The sequence below is a fragment of the Hemicordylus capensis genome, chromosome 17, assembly GCF_027244095.1.
Source record: "Hemicordylus capensis ecotype Gifberg chromosome 17, rHemCap1.1.pri, whole genome shotgun sequence".
Lineage (NCBI taxonomy): Eukaryota > Metazoa > Chordata > Lepidosauria > Squamata > Cordylidae > Hemicordylus > Hemicordylus capensis.
Genome location: NC_069673.1, coordinates 6,536,566 through 6,550,760, shown reverse-complemented (window position 1 = coordinate 6,550,760; position 14,195 = coordinate 6,536,566). Strand labels below are relative to the sequence as shown.

The 14,195-nt window shown below is 49.6% G+C and overlaps 1 protein-coding gene across 9 annotated transcripts in view; it reads left to right on the top strand.

Moving 5' to 3' along the window:
- ASTN2 (astrotactin 2) overlaps positions 1 to 14,195 on the top strand; it is a 582,654-nt gene that overhangs the window by 214,440 nt on the left and 354,019 nt on the right. Inside the window, exon 1 of one of the 9 annotated variants that reach the window (XM_053281802.1) lies at positions 4,290 to 4,308. The exons of the other annotated variants lie outside the window; for them this stretch is intronic. The gene's annotated coding sequence lies outside the window, so the exon portion shown is untranslated. Of the gene's footprint in view, positions 1 to 4,289; positions 4,309 to 14,195 lie in introns of those variants that run through there. 9 annotated transcript variants of the gene reach the window in all.

The window sequence follows — 14,195 nt, the reverse complement described above, 5'->3', positions numbered from 1 at the left end:
CTTGATGTCAGGGCAGAGTCTGGGCTCTAACACGCAGCCAAGCAATTGTCTTCCGTGGAAGTACCGGTATGAAATGTCGCTGTTTTTAAAACTTGCCAAGGTCTGTTCCATGATCCGGAAATATATGTTTAGTACATTGTCAATACTGGCAGAGGTTTGCAAGAAGACGAGAACGGTTGTATTCGTACCGAGTGTTAATTAGATTACAGGACTTGGACCGTGACGCTCAAACGGCGTTGTCTTGAAAGTTTCCGTTTTTGCGCACACTCCGTGGGTCGCCACATTTCCTTGCTTGACGGCCGCCGTGCTGGAGGTTGCATGAGCGCTTTCGGAATTAAAACTTAATCTCTGCATCCGTGATCCATCAAGAGTTAGGATTCAGCTAAGCAACCCCCAAATTGATTCTTAAGTGGAGGCAGGATCCACACTTATTGGGGCTGTGTGCAGCACCCATTAAATATTGGTTGCTTTTAAATCTTCCTTTGTTTTCGTTACGGGTTTTGGAACCTTGTGGAAGTGCACCAGAGATCTTTGAAGCACCTTCAAAGATTAAGTAAACTTGAATGCGCAAGCTATGGGGCCAGTGTTTCCTCCTACAGGGAATCCCAGATGTTGACTACAACTCCCATCACTCCCAGCCAAAGGCCATCACTGTTGGGGATGCTGGGAGGAGTTGTCAAAAACACCTGGAATTCCCTGTTAGAGGGAATTCTGAATGGGACGCTTCAGTCCTGGCCAAGAGATTAGGCTAACGGCAGTAACCAGGCAGAGCCTTGTTTTCAGACTTTGCTCCTCTACTGTGATTTCGCAGTCTACCCTTGAGGACTAGAAACATGCTCATCCTTTGTGAAAGCTGGCATTCTCGGGAATGGGTGCGGCTTCTAAATCCGGCATCGCATAACACCATCAAACTAGTTTCTTAAGAACATAAGAACATAAGAACAGCCCTGCTGGATCAGGCTCAAGGCCCATCTAGTCCAGCATCCTGTTTCGCACAGTGGCCCACCAGATGCCGCTGGAAGCCACAGGCAGGAGTTGAGGGCATGCCCTCTCTCCTGCCATTGCTCCCCTGCAACTGGTACTCAGAGGCACACCCTTGAGGCTGGAGGTGGCCCACAGCCCTCTGACTAGTAGCCATTGATAGACCTCTCCTCCATGAAGTCATCCAAACCCCTCTTAAAGCCATCCAGGTTGTTGGCTGTCACCACATCCTGTGGCAGAGAGTTCCACAAGTGGATCACGCGTTGTGTGAAAAAGTACTTCCGTTTGTTGGTCCTAGACCTCCTGGCAATCAATTTCATGGAGTGACCACTGGTTCTCGTGTTGTGTGAGAGGGAAAAGAATCTCTCTCTCTCCACTTTCTCCACACCATTTGAGTTCCTTGAGGACTCTTGGATGGATGCCATCCGGCCCTGGTGATTTGTTAGCTTTCAGTTTTTCTAGACAGTTTAGCACATCATCCCTTGTCACTTCTATCAGACTCAGCTCTCTAGCCTCCATCCCTAAAAAGCCTGGTTCAGGAACAGGTATATGCTCAGTATCCTCTGCCGTGAAGACAGACGCAAAGAACTCATTCAGTTTCTCTGCAACCTCCATATCCTCCTTAATAATCCCTTTCACTCCCTCATTGTCTAATGGCCCAAGCACCTCCCTGGCAGGTTTCCTGCTTCTGATGTACTTAAAGAAGTTTTTGTTATTCCCCTTGATACTTTTGGCTAAATGTTCCTCAGACTCTCTTTTTGCCTCCCTTATTGTCACCTTGCATTTCTTTTGCCAGAGTTTGTGTTCCTTTCTGTTCTCTTCGTTTGGACAGGCCTTCCAATTTCGGAAGGAAGTCTTCTTCCCTTTTATGGCTTCCTTGACGGTACCCGTTAGCCATGCTGGCATCCTCCTGGACTTAGTGGTACCTTTCCTCCTTTTGGGTATACAAACTAACTGGGCTTCTAGTATTGTGGTTTTGAGTAAACGCCATGCACTCTGGAGCGAAGTGACTCTCCTGATTTCCCCCCTCAGCTTTCTTTTCACCATACTCCTCATTTTGGAGAAGTTTCCTCTTTTGAAATATAAAATGTCTGTGTTTGACATCCTTCTTGACGTGTGGAATGTAACTTGAGCTGAAACACTTGTTCTGTTCCAGGAGCCTACATGAGAGGAAGGCAGGCGAAGGTGGTAGAGAGCTTCTGTCTTTGCAGAAACGTAGCAGGAGGTCATGTCGATTTCCTGTCTTTGCCCAGGACTGACCATGTGTGGCGTGGTTGCGTGGGTAAGCATATCCCTGGTAGCGGCAGGTTGTGTAGCAAGTTGGCTTGAGCTCGAAACGCACTGGGTGTGTGTGGAAGAGTAGCGTTGTCTGAGCAAGAAGTAAGCCCCCAGGAAGGCAAGGTCCAGCTTCCCTCTTCCCACCTGCAGTGTTTTCAGAGGCAAAGGGAGGCCAGGCTTCCCCCTTAACCTCCATCAAAACCAAGGGACGGAGAAAGGGCTTGGCTTGGAGATGGCAAACTCTTTGCCGCAGGGTCCCTGAGCTTGTCACCCTGCCCAGGGCAAGCATAGGAAGCTGCCGTATACTGAGTCAGTCCATTGGTCCATCACGCTCAGCAGTGTCTACACTGACTGGCAGCAGCTCTCCAAGGTTTCAGGCAGGAGTCTTTCCCAGTCCTACCTGGAGATGCTGCCAGGGAGTGAACCTGAGACCTTCTGCATGCCAGCGGATGCTTTTCCACTGAGATCTGGCCCCATTCCCTTAGGGGGATATCCTACGACAACTACCTAATATATAAAGTGTGCCGTTGAATCGGTGTCAACTCCTAACGCCCACAGAGCCCTGTGGTTGTCTTTGGTAGAGTACAGGAGGGGTTTCCCATTGCCTCCTCCCGCGCAATCTGAGATGATGCCTTTCAGCATCTTCCTATATCGCAGCCGGCCAATATAGTACCAGCAGGGATTTGAACCGGCAACCTCTGGCTTGCTAGTCAAGTCATTTCCCCGCTGTGCCATTATTTAGATACCGCCTTTCAACAAAAGTCAAAGCGGTTTACATAGAAGAATGAATAATAAACTGCCCAGAGATGAATGTTTGGGGTGGTATACAAATTTGATGAATAAATAAATAAATAAATTTGATAAATAAATAAATAATAAAGCTGCTTCCTGTCCCCCAGGAGCTCATAAGCTAAACGGAAATGCAAAGTAGACAGGCAGTCTCCCATATAAATGCAAGCCAGGACAGACCCTTCTTAGCAAAAGGGACATTTCGTGATCACTACCCCGAGATCCGCTCTCCTCTCTCTCGCCCTGACTGCAGTGGTTTTTTCAGGCATTCTTGCCCCACATCCAGCGGTTGCTTCAGCTCCCCCCTTTCTTTTTGGATTGGCTGTGGGAGCACAGGCTTTTGACTGGCCTCCCCAATGTTTAGGGACAGGGAGCTTTGGAGCCCAGGTTCTTCCCCCACATTCCAGGTATGGATCTATTATCGAAGGGGAAGAAGAAGGATAAGTCATTGGAAGTGGCATCAAAAGGAGTCCTTTCCCCTTGTTTCTTCCACACCTGCAATTATCTACAGGTGCCCACTTGCAGTGCTATAATGTCCATGCTCCCATTTTTAGGAACATAGGAAGCAGCCATAAATTGGAGTCAGTCCCATGGTCCATCTAGTTCTGTATTGCCTACCCAGGCTGGCAGCGGCTTCTTCAAGGTTGCAGGCAGGAGTCTCTCTCAGTGCTGTCTGGTGATGCTGCCAACTTGGAGCCTTCTGCTTGCAAGCCGGCAGGTGCTCTTCCCAGAGCAGCCCCACCCCCTGAGGGGAAGATCTCCCCATGCTCACACATTTAGTCTCCCATTCAAATGCAAACCAGGGTAGACCCTGTTTAGCAAAGGGGACAACTCATGCTTGCTGCCACAAGGCCAGCTCGCTCTTTACTTCTGATCTCCCAGGCTTTTTATATGCACGGCTCTTCTCTTTGTCTCCGGCGCCATTCCAAAAATGATAGGTGGGCGGGTGTTGATGAACTGCCTTGGCATCTTGAACTTCTCATTTGTGCGGGCAAACATTTGTTCGAGGAAGATACCTTGGAATTTGGGGTTTCTGGGGAGAGAAAGCAGCCACCAAGCACAATTTGTTTATCTAAATCATCCGCCTGTGGTGTTCATAGCGTTGTCCATAACTATTAATGTTTGATAAAGGCTCTTCCATTATTTATGGGCTGGCTGCTGGGTAGATCGCAGGCTGGCATGGAGGAGAGTTCGCCTGGACTTGTTCTGTGCTTGCTGCAGAAAATGAGGCCTAGTGGAGCATTCTTGGAGAATCCAAAGGCAAGTTTCCCCCGCTCCTCTCCACTTCTCAGATGCCTGGTCTGTCTGCTGCTGCTGTTGCTCTAACAGCGGCACTTGGCCTGATATGGATCCGTCTAACTTTATTTATTTACTAGTTATTTTAGGCCCGTTAAACAACGGGCGCTAGGAGAGTTGTGCGCTCCGGGCCCCCCGCCGCCATTCCCCCTCCTGCCGCCGCCAGCCTCCATGCTGCGGCCGGTCTCCCCGGTCGGGCAAGGGCCCCAAGGTCTTCCACACACCCGGCTTCGGCAGCGCCGCCAGGCCTCGGCGGTGGCTCTGCCACCACCTCGGCCGGCTTCTCCCGCCGCCTCTTCCCCCCGACTGGCTTCGGCGGCGCAGCCAGGCCTCGGCCATGGCTCCGCCGCCGCCTCGGCAGCGCCTCCGCCAGCTTCCCCCACCACCTCTTCCCCCCGCCCGGCTTCGTGGTGGCCACTTCTCCTCGGCCGCCACTTCTCCTTCTCCCATCCATAATGGCCGCCTGGTCCGGGCGGTCGTGTCTCCCTCGGCGTGTTCTGGGCATGCGCTCCGCGCATGCCCAGAACAGCCGAGGGAGACACGGACGCATGCCAAGCTCTTTATTATATATATAGGATTACATTTCTGTACCACTCTGGGCAGTGATTTTGGGAAAACAGGTGGTTTGTAGGGTTGTTGGGGTTTTTTTACGCTTTGAAAAGTTTGAACAACACAAACATTACTTCAAAATGTGATTGATCTTGTCAGAAGACTGGAAATGGACAGGGATGTCCTCCAAAGATCACTTCGTAGAGAGTTCAACCATTGGTTGATGGTCACCGTAACTCCAGCCCTAACCTTTTCCTTGGTGCAAAAACGACTGCAAATTGACCGTGATCATTTGGGGGTAGAGATGCTGAAGAGGTGATAGCACACAGACCGTGTAAGTGTGACCATGCTCTTGCCTGTTTTCCGTCTCCCAGAGAGTGGACGTTGGCAAAAATCACTATGCATATTCGTCCCGTAAGATGGTACCAGTGCCCAAACTTTGTGGGCCTGGCTTGTGGTCTCATTTGGAGGGAGTGCTCAGTCGTGTGCCTAGAAAGTAGAGTCTTTGCCTCTTGCGTGGAGATGAAGTGCTTGGTATAAGGCAGGTTCCTATGATCCTGGCGGTATACATAGTTGGTTTTATTCTCACAACCCTGTGGAATAGGTTAGGCTGAGAGTTTAAGTGACTGGCCCAGAGCCACCCAGTGACTGGCATGGCAGAATGGAGATTTGAACTCAGACCTCCCCAGTCCTACTCCAATATTCTATTCGTTAAGCCACCTAATGGCGCAGTGGGGAAATGACTTGACTAGCAAGCCAGAGGTTGCCAGTTCAAATCCCCGCTGGTATATTTCCCAGGAACACCTCTATCAGGCAGCAGCGATATAGGAAGATGCTGAAAGGCATCATCATCCCATACTGCGTGGGAGGAGGCAATGGTCAACCCCTCCTGTATTCTACCAGAGATAACCACAGGGCTCTGTGGGCGCCAGGAGTCGACACCGACTCAACGCCACATCTTACCTTTACATTACACTGGGTTAACTTATTGGCAGCATTAAGTCTGTCCTGGAATTTATCCCTGGCTACAGCCACCTTAAGTGGCGCACAGGGAAATGCCTGAGTAAGAAGCAGAAGGTTGCCGGTTCGAATCCCCGCTGGTACAATATCTGGCAGCAGCGATATAGGAAGATGCTGAAAGGCATCAGCTCATACTGCGCGGGAGGAGGCAATGGCAAACTCCTCCTGCATTCTATCAAAGAAAACCACAGGGCTCTGTGGGCACCAGGAATCGAAATCGACTTGACGGCACAATTTACCTTTACCTTTTCATTGACACAAGTTTACTTTCATTTAATCACAATATGTACAGATTAGGTGGTTTGTTTGTTTTTGAATCGGTTCTCAAAATGGTGAACAAAAAAACAGATGGAACACTAAAATGAACTCTAGTTTAAAAGAAAAATATACACAGCACAGAAACAACAACAAAACCAGTCTAAATCGTTAAAACCAGCCCAGAGAGTCACCTAAAAACCTTCAAAACACACAGCAACCTCCAAAATCAGTTTAAAGCCAAGCAGAACAGAAATGTCTTTTAAGAGTTCATTTAAAGAAATTAAGCGGGTTTGGGGTGGTGGTCTGTAACTTTTGGGGGCAGAGAATTGGGTAACAGCAGCACCACAACAGTGTGTGTGTGCGCGCTCTGTATAAGATAACCAAGATCTTGAAGTTGGACTGCAATGAGCAGATCTGGCTTGTTTGTTAGCTGTCCTGGGCCTGCAAATGAGCCTGCCCATTAAAAGTTGTAGGAGGAGAGCTGGTCTTGAGGTCGCAAGCATGAATCGACCCCTTTGCAAAGCAGGGTCTGGCTCGGTTTGCATTTGGATGAGAGACTACGTGTGAGCACTGTCTGCTGTAAGATACTCCCTTTAGGGGCTGGGAGTATCTTACAGCTTAGTGCAAGATGATCTTCATGCTTTCACGCAGAAGGTCCCTGGTTCAATCGCTGGTGGCATCTCTTGGAGATCTTGGACAGACGCTGCCAGTCAGTGTAGAGTCAGTCCTGAGCTAGATGGATCAAGGGTCTGATTCAGCAGACGTCAGCTTCCTATGTTCCTAAATCAGTTGTACAAGCACACTCCGACCCCAAATCCCCGGCAAGCCATTTTGGGGCTCGCTGTTTAATGTAGCAGAGAATGGAAAAGCAAACATTAAACACAGGCCTTCCTAACAAAGGAGCTTTTGTGAGTTAAATTATAAGTTATCCTGCAGTGTCTCTTGGTATCGTCAAATAGACACCTACTTGTATCCAGGTTTCGATAATATGCTCTGACTAATCAACTTTTAAAAAGAAATCCTAATTGGTGTGCAGCCTTGAATACGTTTGCCTGATTGATTCTGCCTCATTGAGGGCCTGTGTGTGTTTGTGTTTGTGTGTGTGTGTGCGTGTGTGTGTTGGAGAATATTCTTGGCAGGATTGCCACAACAGAACAAGGAAGGGCGTGCAGATCGGATGCGCTGTAGCCAGTGGCACATATGCAGCAAACTACGCCCCAGCTCTGCAGCACTCACTCCTGAAAGCCCCGAGCTCAGGTGAGCCCCAAAGCAGCTGTCTCCCGAGTCAGATCTTTTGTCCATCTAACTCAGGGTTGTCTGCACTGACTGGCAGCTGCTCTTCAAAGTTCCAGGCAGGAGTCTCTCCCAGGCCTACCTGGAGATGCTGCCAGGGCTTGAACTTGGGACATGCAGCCCTTCCCGGTGCTTTCCTCCCAGAGCTCTTAAGAGAGGGCTCCATCTCTCTCTTAAAGGATCCTCCCAGCACGGAGGCAAGTGCAGTGCTCTGCAGAGGCCAGCACAGTGGGAAGGGGCTTTCACACTGAAGGTTTTCCCCGCTGCTTGAAAGATAGTGAAGATCACTGCCCTGCATAAAATGCTGGATGTAGGAGTTAGCGATTCACACTCCTGGGCCTTGACTTCTGTTCGGAGCAGAGGCATCTCTGTGACTGTAGCCAAGGGGTGGGTCAGTGCCCTTTGGTCCTTTCCTCCCATGGCACCACCTCTCTGCTCTTCCTGAGATCGCTTGTCTCTCCCCTCTGGGTTCTGGCATGTCCCAAATTAGGCACATTGGGCGGCTGGAGATGCCAAGATGCAGCTTCTAGTGACCTTGGAGAAAACACACCGCATGGACCAGAATAGAGGACCACTCTGTGTTTAGGACGGCCCCCTTAAAAATGTGGACGAAATCCAAATTCTATCTGGGTTTGCCCAAAAGGAAGAGGTCTCTGGGTTTAAGACAGCCCACCCAGCTCCTAACATCAAAGAACTTGGAGAAAACCTTGCCTTGGGTTCAGGTAAATACGGTAGCATTGTTTCTCTCTCGGTTGCACCCTGGGCCATGTTGGGATGGCCCCATGGAGAGAATCCTCTGGCCCTGGACTTGGTCTAGCTGGGCCACTCCCTGGCCTCCGCTTGTCAGAGGGTTTCTGATTCATGGATTCTCTGGGGTTCATTGTCTGTCTTGATGCCCTGGAGAGAGGCAGGGCCCACTAGGAATGTTGTTTTCCTCCCATTCAGACACTGACCTCGCCACCGTACTTCTGTCTGTTGCCTCCAGGCTAGACTGTAAGACTATCGCCAGCTCTCCTTACAGCTTTCTGAGATGCTGGTGTTGCATCAGCAAGCCGCCTTTTGCCCTGCAGCAGGAGGAGAAGGTCCCAAGCAGGTGCTGCCTGGCCTGCTCCTCGGCGGCTTCCCTGAATTGAATTGTGATGTTTCTCTTACATTGATGAGAGTCTGAAGGCAAAGCATGAACCCTTCTGGGTTGTTATCCAGGAAGATCAAAGTGTTTCGCTCGTTCGGAATATCTCCGACTTGCTTTGCCTTTCTCTTTGGAAGGGTCTGTTGCTTCTCGTTGACGTGCTCGGCCACCCCTTCCCATGCGGGGATTCATTCTGAGAGGTGCAGAGCCCAAAATGGGAACGTGTCGTTTTGCACTCTCTCTCTCTCTGTTGTGGAGCCTGTTAACTTTTGGATCTTTTTCTAGTTTGTTTATATGTTAAATAAATAAATAGTGGACCAACACGCCTACCTGTGTTTTTAAAATTCCAAGATGGGAATTTTTATTTCGACTGGATGTTGGGACCCTAACGTAAAGTAGTGCCGTCGAATCGGTGTCGACTCGTGGTGACCACAGAGCCCGGTGGTTGTGTTGGGACTGTACCATCACCGTATCTGGTGGAAAGGAAACACCTTACAATAGCCTGTCAGAACATATGTTTCTGGGCAAAATACAAAGTGTTGGTGGTTACCTATAAAGCCCTTAACAGCCTGAGCCCAGTGTTTCTCAGAGAACGCTTTCTTTGTTATGAACTCTGCCGCCTATTAAGCTATCCGGAGAAGGTTCATTTGTGGTTATAACTGGCTTGTCTGATGGACCTTTTCTGTACTTGCCCTGGGCCTGTGGAACCTGCTCTCTGGGGAGGAAAGCTGATCTTGTGGTAGCGAGCATGACTTGCCCTCTTTGCTAAGCAGGGTCTTCCTTGGTTTGCATTTGGATGGGACAGGACATGCGATTGCTGTTAAATATTGCTCTTAGGGGACGGGACAATAGCTCAGCCATACAGCATCTCCTTGTATGCAGAAGGCTGTCTCAGGTTTGTTACCTGGCAGCATCTCCAGGTACGGCTGGGAAAGATGCCTGCTTGAAACAGGATAGCCGCTGCCAGTCCGTGTAGGTGGTACTGAGTTGGAATGACCAGTGGTCTGACTTGGTATAAGGCAGCTTCCTATGTTTCTAATGCACTCCCTGTTGAAGTTGGAGTTGCGCCATCTTGGGCGGTCTTGAGAAGAGCACCAAAGATATCCCTGTTCAGTCAAGCTTTCCGTTGACTTTTTAAAAAGTGGTTTTACATTTTATCTGCTTTAACTGTTGGTTTTAAGGTTAATAAATGTTTTAATGAGTCCCGAACCACCTTGAGACCTGGTTAAAGGTGGTTCAGAAATGAATGAAGTAAAATAAATGAAATCCTTCTCCGTCCATTCTCCCTCAGACTTGACAAGGCTTTCGAAAGTTTGCCAGCCTCGTCATTTGCTGTCATCTTAGATCAGAGCAATTGGCAGCCCTTTTCTGCTGGATTTGTTTTGCTGAAGTGAGGCCTGTGTGGATGTAATTGTGCTGCATTACCTTAATTGCCACAATGAGGGGAAAGGGGTGGGTGGAGTGTCACTATCTTGAAAGTGGTTGAATAATTTTTTTCTTTAAAAACACACACACACACCCCACGACTCACAGCCACTCACCGGTTGGGTTGGGATTGTGGTCGTAATTGCAAATGGTGCTATTCATATAATGCTTATTTCATATCATTCTTTTCCTCCTCCTTCAGTAAAAGCACTTTGCAGTTACCCAGTTTCCAAATGAAATTAACATTCTGTGGCATTTCCCACCGAACGGTTAGTTTGCACACATGAGTGGAGACAATTAGCTGGCAAGTGATTGAGCACCGTGACTGGGGAGAGGATGAGGCGAGGAGCAGTGAGCGGGGCCGGGCCACTCTCGCAAAGCGGCCCCCTGGGCAGACATGGGGGGTTTCAGCCCAGAGAAGGGGGCACTCAAACCTCTTGAGAGCCCAGCCGCCTGATTAACCTCTCCACACCAGCCGTGGAAACCCCTGCGTGTGTGCTGCTTGTTGTCTAATTATAGGGCAGGTTTAACGGCAAATGTGCCAGAGGTTTTTGTGTCCACATAGTGAGGACTGCTTACTTGTGCCTATTCCAGCAGAATTTCTCAGGGGTGGGGGTGAGGGTGGGGTAAAGAGAAGGAAACTGGCTGGGTACTCTGGAACTTAGATTCTTCTGTGTGGGCTTCGGTGCCTTACACCAGGGATCCTCAACGTTGGGCCCCCAGATGTTCTTGGACCAACTCCCATAATCCCCAGCCAAAGGCCACCGGTCCTGGGGATTGTGGGAGTTGAAGTCCAAGAACATCTGGGGGCCCAACGTTGAGGATCCCTGCTTTTACACCATAGGGCTTTGCGCCTGTGCATAGACCATCTCGGAACGTCCCAAGCTTCTGAATTCAGGCTGGAGCCCTGCCCCCTATCCCCCTATGTGTTTGCGCGTGCCTTCTGGTCCTTTGTCTTTCTTCGTCAGAGGACAGATAGACACCTCTCGGGTCGTTCCAAGCTTCCAAAAAAAAAAGTGGGGGGGGGGAGGAAAAAGAAAAAGGGTTCAGTTAAGTTTTTGCGTTAACTTCTCCTGCTTATCCATTTAACTAACTAACCAACCGACTCCCCCCTTCCTCCCTCCCTAATTACATTTCTAGACTGCCCCATCCAATGGGTCTGGGCGGTGCACAAGTTTAAAATATAAAAACAAGCACCATTTAAATCGCACTGTTTCAAACAATGTAAAACAATTTTGAAACAATTTAGAACCACTTAAAACCAATTAAAATACTTAAAAACCATTTAAAAACCTTGGATGGCCAGGCCAAACAAGTCAGTCTTTAGGGCTCTCTTGAAAGCCAACAAAGAACCTAAACTACGGATACCTGCTGGGAGTGCATTCCATAGGCCAGGAGCAGCTACGTAGAAGGCCTGGTTCTGAGTTGCCACCAGATGTGCTGGTGGTAACTGAAGACGGACCTCTCCAGATGACCTCAACGTGTGATGGGGATCGAACAGAAGAAGGCGCTCGCTAAGTTAGCCCAGACCTCAGCCGTTCAGGGCTTTTATGGTAATAAACGACATTTATTTTGCCCGGAAACATATTGGCAGCCTGTGCAACTCTTTTAAAACAGGCATCATATGGTCTCTCTGGGTTACCCCAGAGACCAGTCTGGCTGCCGCGTTTTGAACTAACTGAAGGTTCCAAACGACGTACAAAGGCAGCCCCACATAGAGCGCGTTGCAATAGTCAAGCCTGGAGGTTACCAGCTGATTCACCACTGTTTTGAGATCCTTCTCTTCAAGGAATGGGCGCAGCGGTCGAATCAGCCCAAGCTGCTGGAAAGCACTCCTGGCCGTAGCCTCCACCTGAGATAGCAGGGTGAGGCCTGGGTCCAAGAGCACTCCTAAGCTGTGTACCTGTTCCTTCTGGGAGAATGTAACCCCATCAGCGCAGGAAAACTCATCCCTCTAATTCCAATCCTCCACAATGAGCATCTCCGTCTTGCTTGGATTCAATTTCAGTTTGTTATCCCTCACCCAGCTGATTACTGCCCGTAGGCAGGCATTTAGGGAATGAATGCCAGTTTCCCCCATTGAATGACTTTCCTATCAGAGTTTCTTCTTCTCTCCGTTTGCGTTTTTATTTTCCCTCGGTGCCTCCACCCTTCTCATTTCGGGGATCCGTTCTGCGCATGGCCCCCAAAGTGACCCTTAAAAGGAGTACCCACTGTGCCTCCAAACTTACATCTACGGATGGCCACAGTCAGTGTGTGTTCTTCTGCCTTGGGGAAACGCACATGGAAGAGACTTGTGGCCACTGACTCAACTTTACCAAACAGGCTTGCAAGAACTGGGCTCCGAGGCTCCGCTTGTTTTCCTCCAATACCCTAGTTTCTACAACCATGCAGGCCTTGGCAACAGAATACCCCAAACCCACCGTGACGGCAGCTCCCTCATCCTCGCTGTCCATTCTCTGATTGCTCCTTTTGTTTCCAAAGATTCCACAGTACGAACGAAAGCAGCAATTCCAGTACCATAAGCCGCCACTCCAAAAACAACATGCTCGGTCTCCCTTTCGGAAGAAACAATGACTTTTCGTGCCCTACCCGAGTCGGTACCGGCTTATCCCCTCACTGTCTAGCCTGGGAGGAAATTGCAGATGATTCATGGGTTCTTGCAATTATTAGGATAGGCTACGCACTAGAATTCTCAACTGACCCTGCTTACTCACCTCCACTCACCACCACCCCTACAGAGACTTTGCAGAATGAAATCACCCCTCTGCTACAAAAAGATGCCATCAAGCCAGTATCTCCAACAGCTGGCCCTGGCTTTTATTCCCCTTGCTTTGCGGTTCCCAAAGCCGATGGGGGAATACACAACCATCCTTGACCTGAGAGGCCTGAATTCAGTCAGGCTGAAGGGAGGAGCACGCTGAGCTTCAGCACGCAGCCCGCCGATCAGGAACAGCAAGTTCCTCCCTTTCTACAATGGTCACATTGCTGAGGACGCATCATCTTCGAGCCGGCGATCCTCAGATGAGGAACACATAGAGCAATTGCAGCATGGGGAAGCAGGAGGGCTCTGAGGTCCCCCCAGGAGTATTAGAACCCCCTGCTGGGAACCTCTGCCATAAACCACAGTGGAATCCAGAAATGGGGGGGACCCCTAGTTCCCAAAGGATGGTGGCCGGCGTGGGGACAGGTGGCTGTTTGCTAGGTTCTGAGCCTCAGAGGCTGCAACAAGCCAGAGGCGGAACCCCAATGCTGTGGGGGGAATCTTTGTATGGAGGAAGAGTGGAAGTTTTTTGTGTTTATCAGTTTGCTTTCAGAGGCCCCGGAGATGCTGCTGGGGAACGAACCGGGGACCTTCCTCATGCAAGCAGATGCTCTGTTTTTGAGCTAGGAGCCCTTCCTCATATATGAAACTGTCTTCTACTGAGTCAGATCCTTGGTCCAACTTGTTTAGCATGGTCTACACTGACTGGCAGCAGCTCTCCAAGGTAGCTGGCAGGAGTTCCTTCCAGCCCTACCTGGAGATGCTGCCAGGGAGTGAATCTGAGAGCTTCTGCATGCCAGCAGGTGATCTACCACTGACCTACGGCCCCATCTCCTAATTGGAATATTGTGTCAATGCTTACATGTAGCCACCCATGCCAATGCAAACCATAGCAGGCCCTTCTTAGCCAAGGGGAAAGTTCATGCTTGCTTTCCTCCCCAGGAGAACTGCCTAGGAGCTGCAGAGGGCAGGAGGATTTTCATAGTTGACGTAGGAAGCTGCTTTGTCCCGAGTCAGACCTTTGGTCCATTTTGCTCTGTACTGGCTAGCTCTGTACTGGCTACACCTTGCTCTGTACTGGCTACACCAGGGCCAGGGGCGTAGCAAGGTTGGAGTGGGCCCAGAGACAAGATTTTAAAATGGCCCCCCCCCCAAAGTCCAGGGCCTCCGCACACCCCAGGCCCCCAAGGATTTAAGTCTGATATTCCAAAATAAGTATGCTGCCTGCAAATACATTTCACTGAATACACACACACACATCACAATATATAGTGATATACATTGAGTACTATACATTTGTATTACTTTTAATGCCTAGAACACACTAGAAAGATGAATTATTAAAATGGGCCCCTCGCTGCAGATTAGCAAAGGAGACTTTCAACCATGCAGGGTGAACCTATGTTTGTTTTC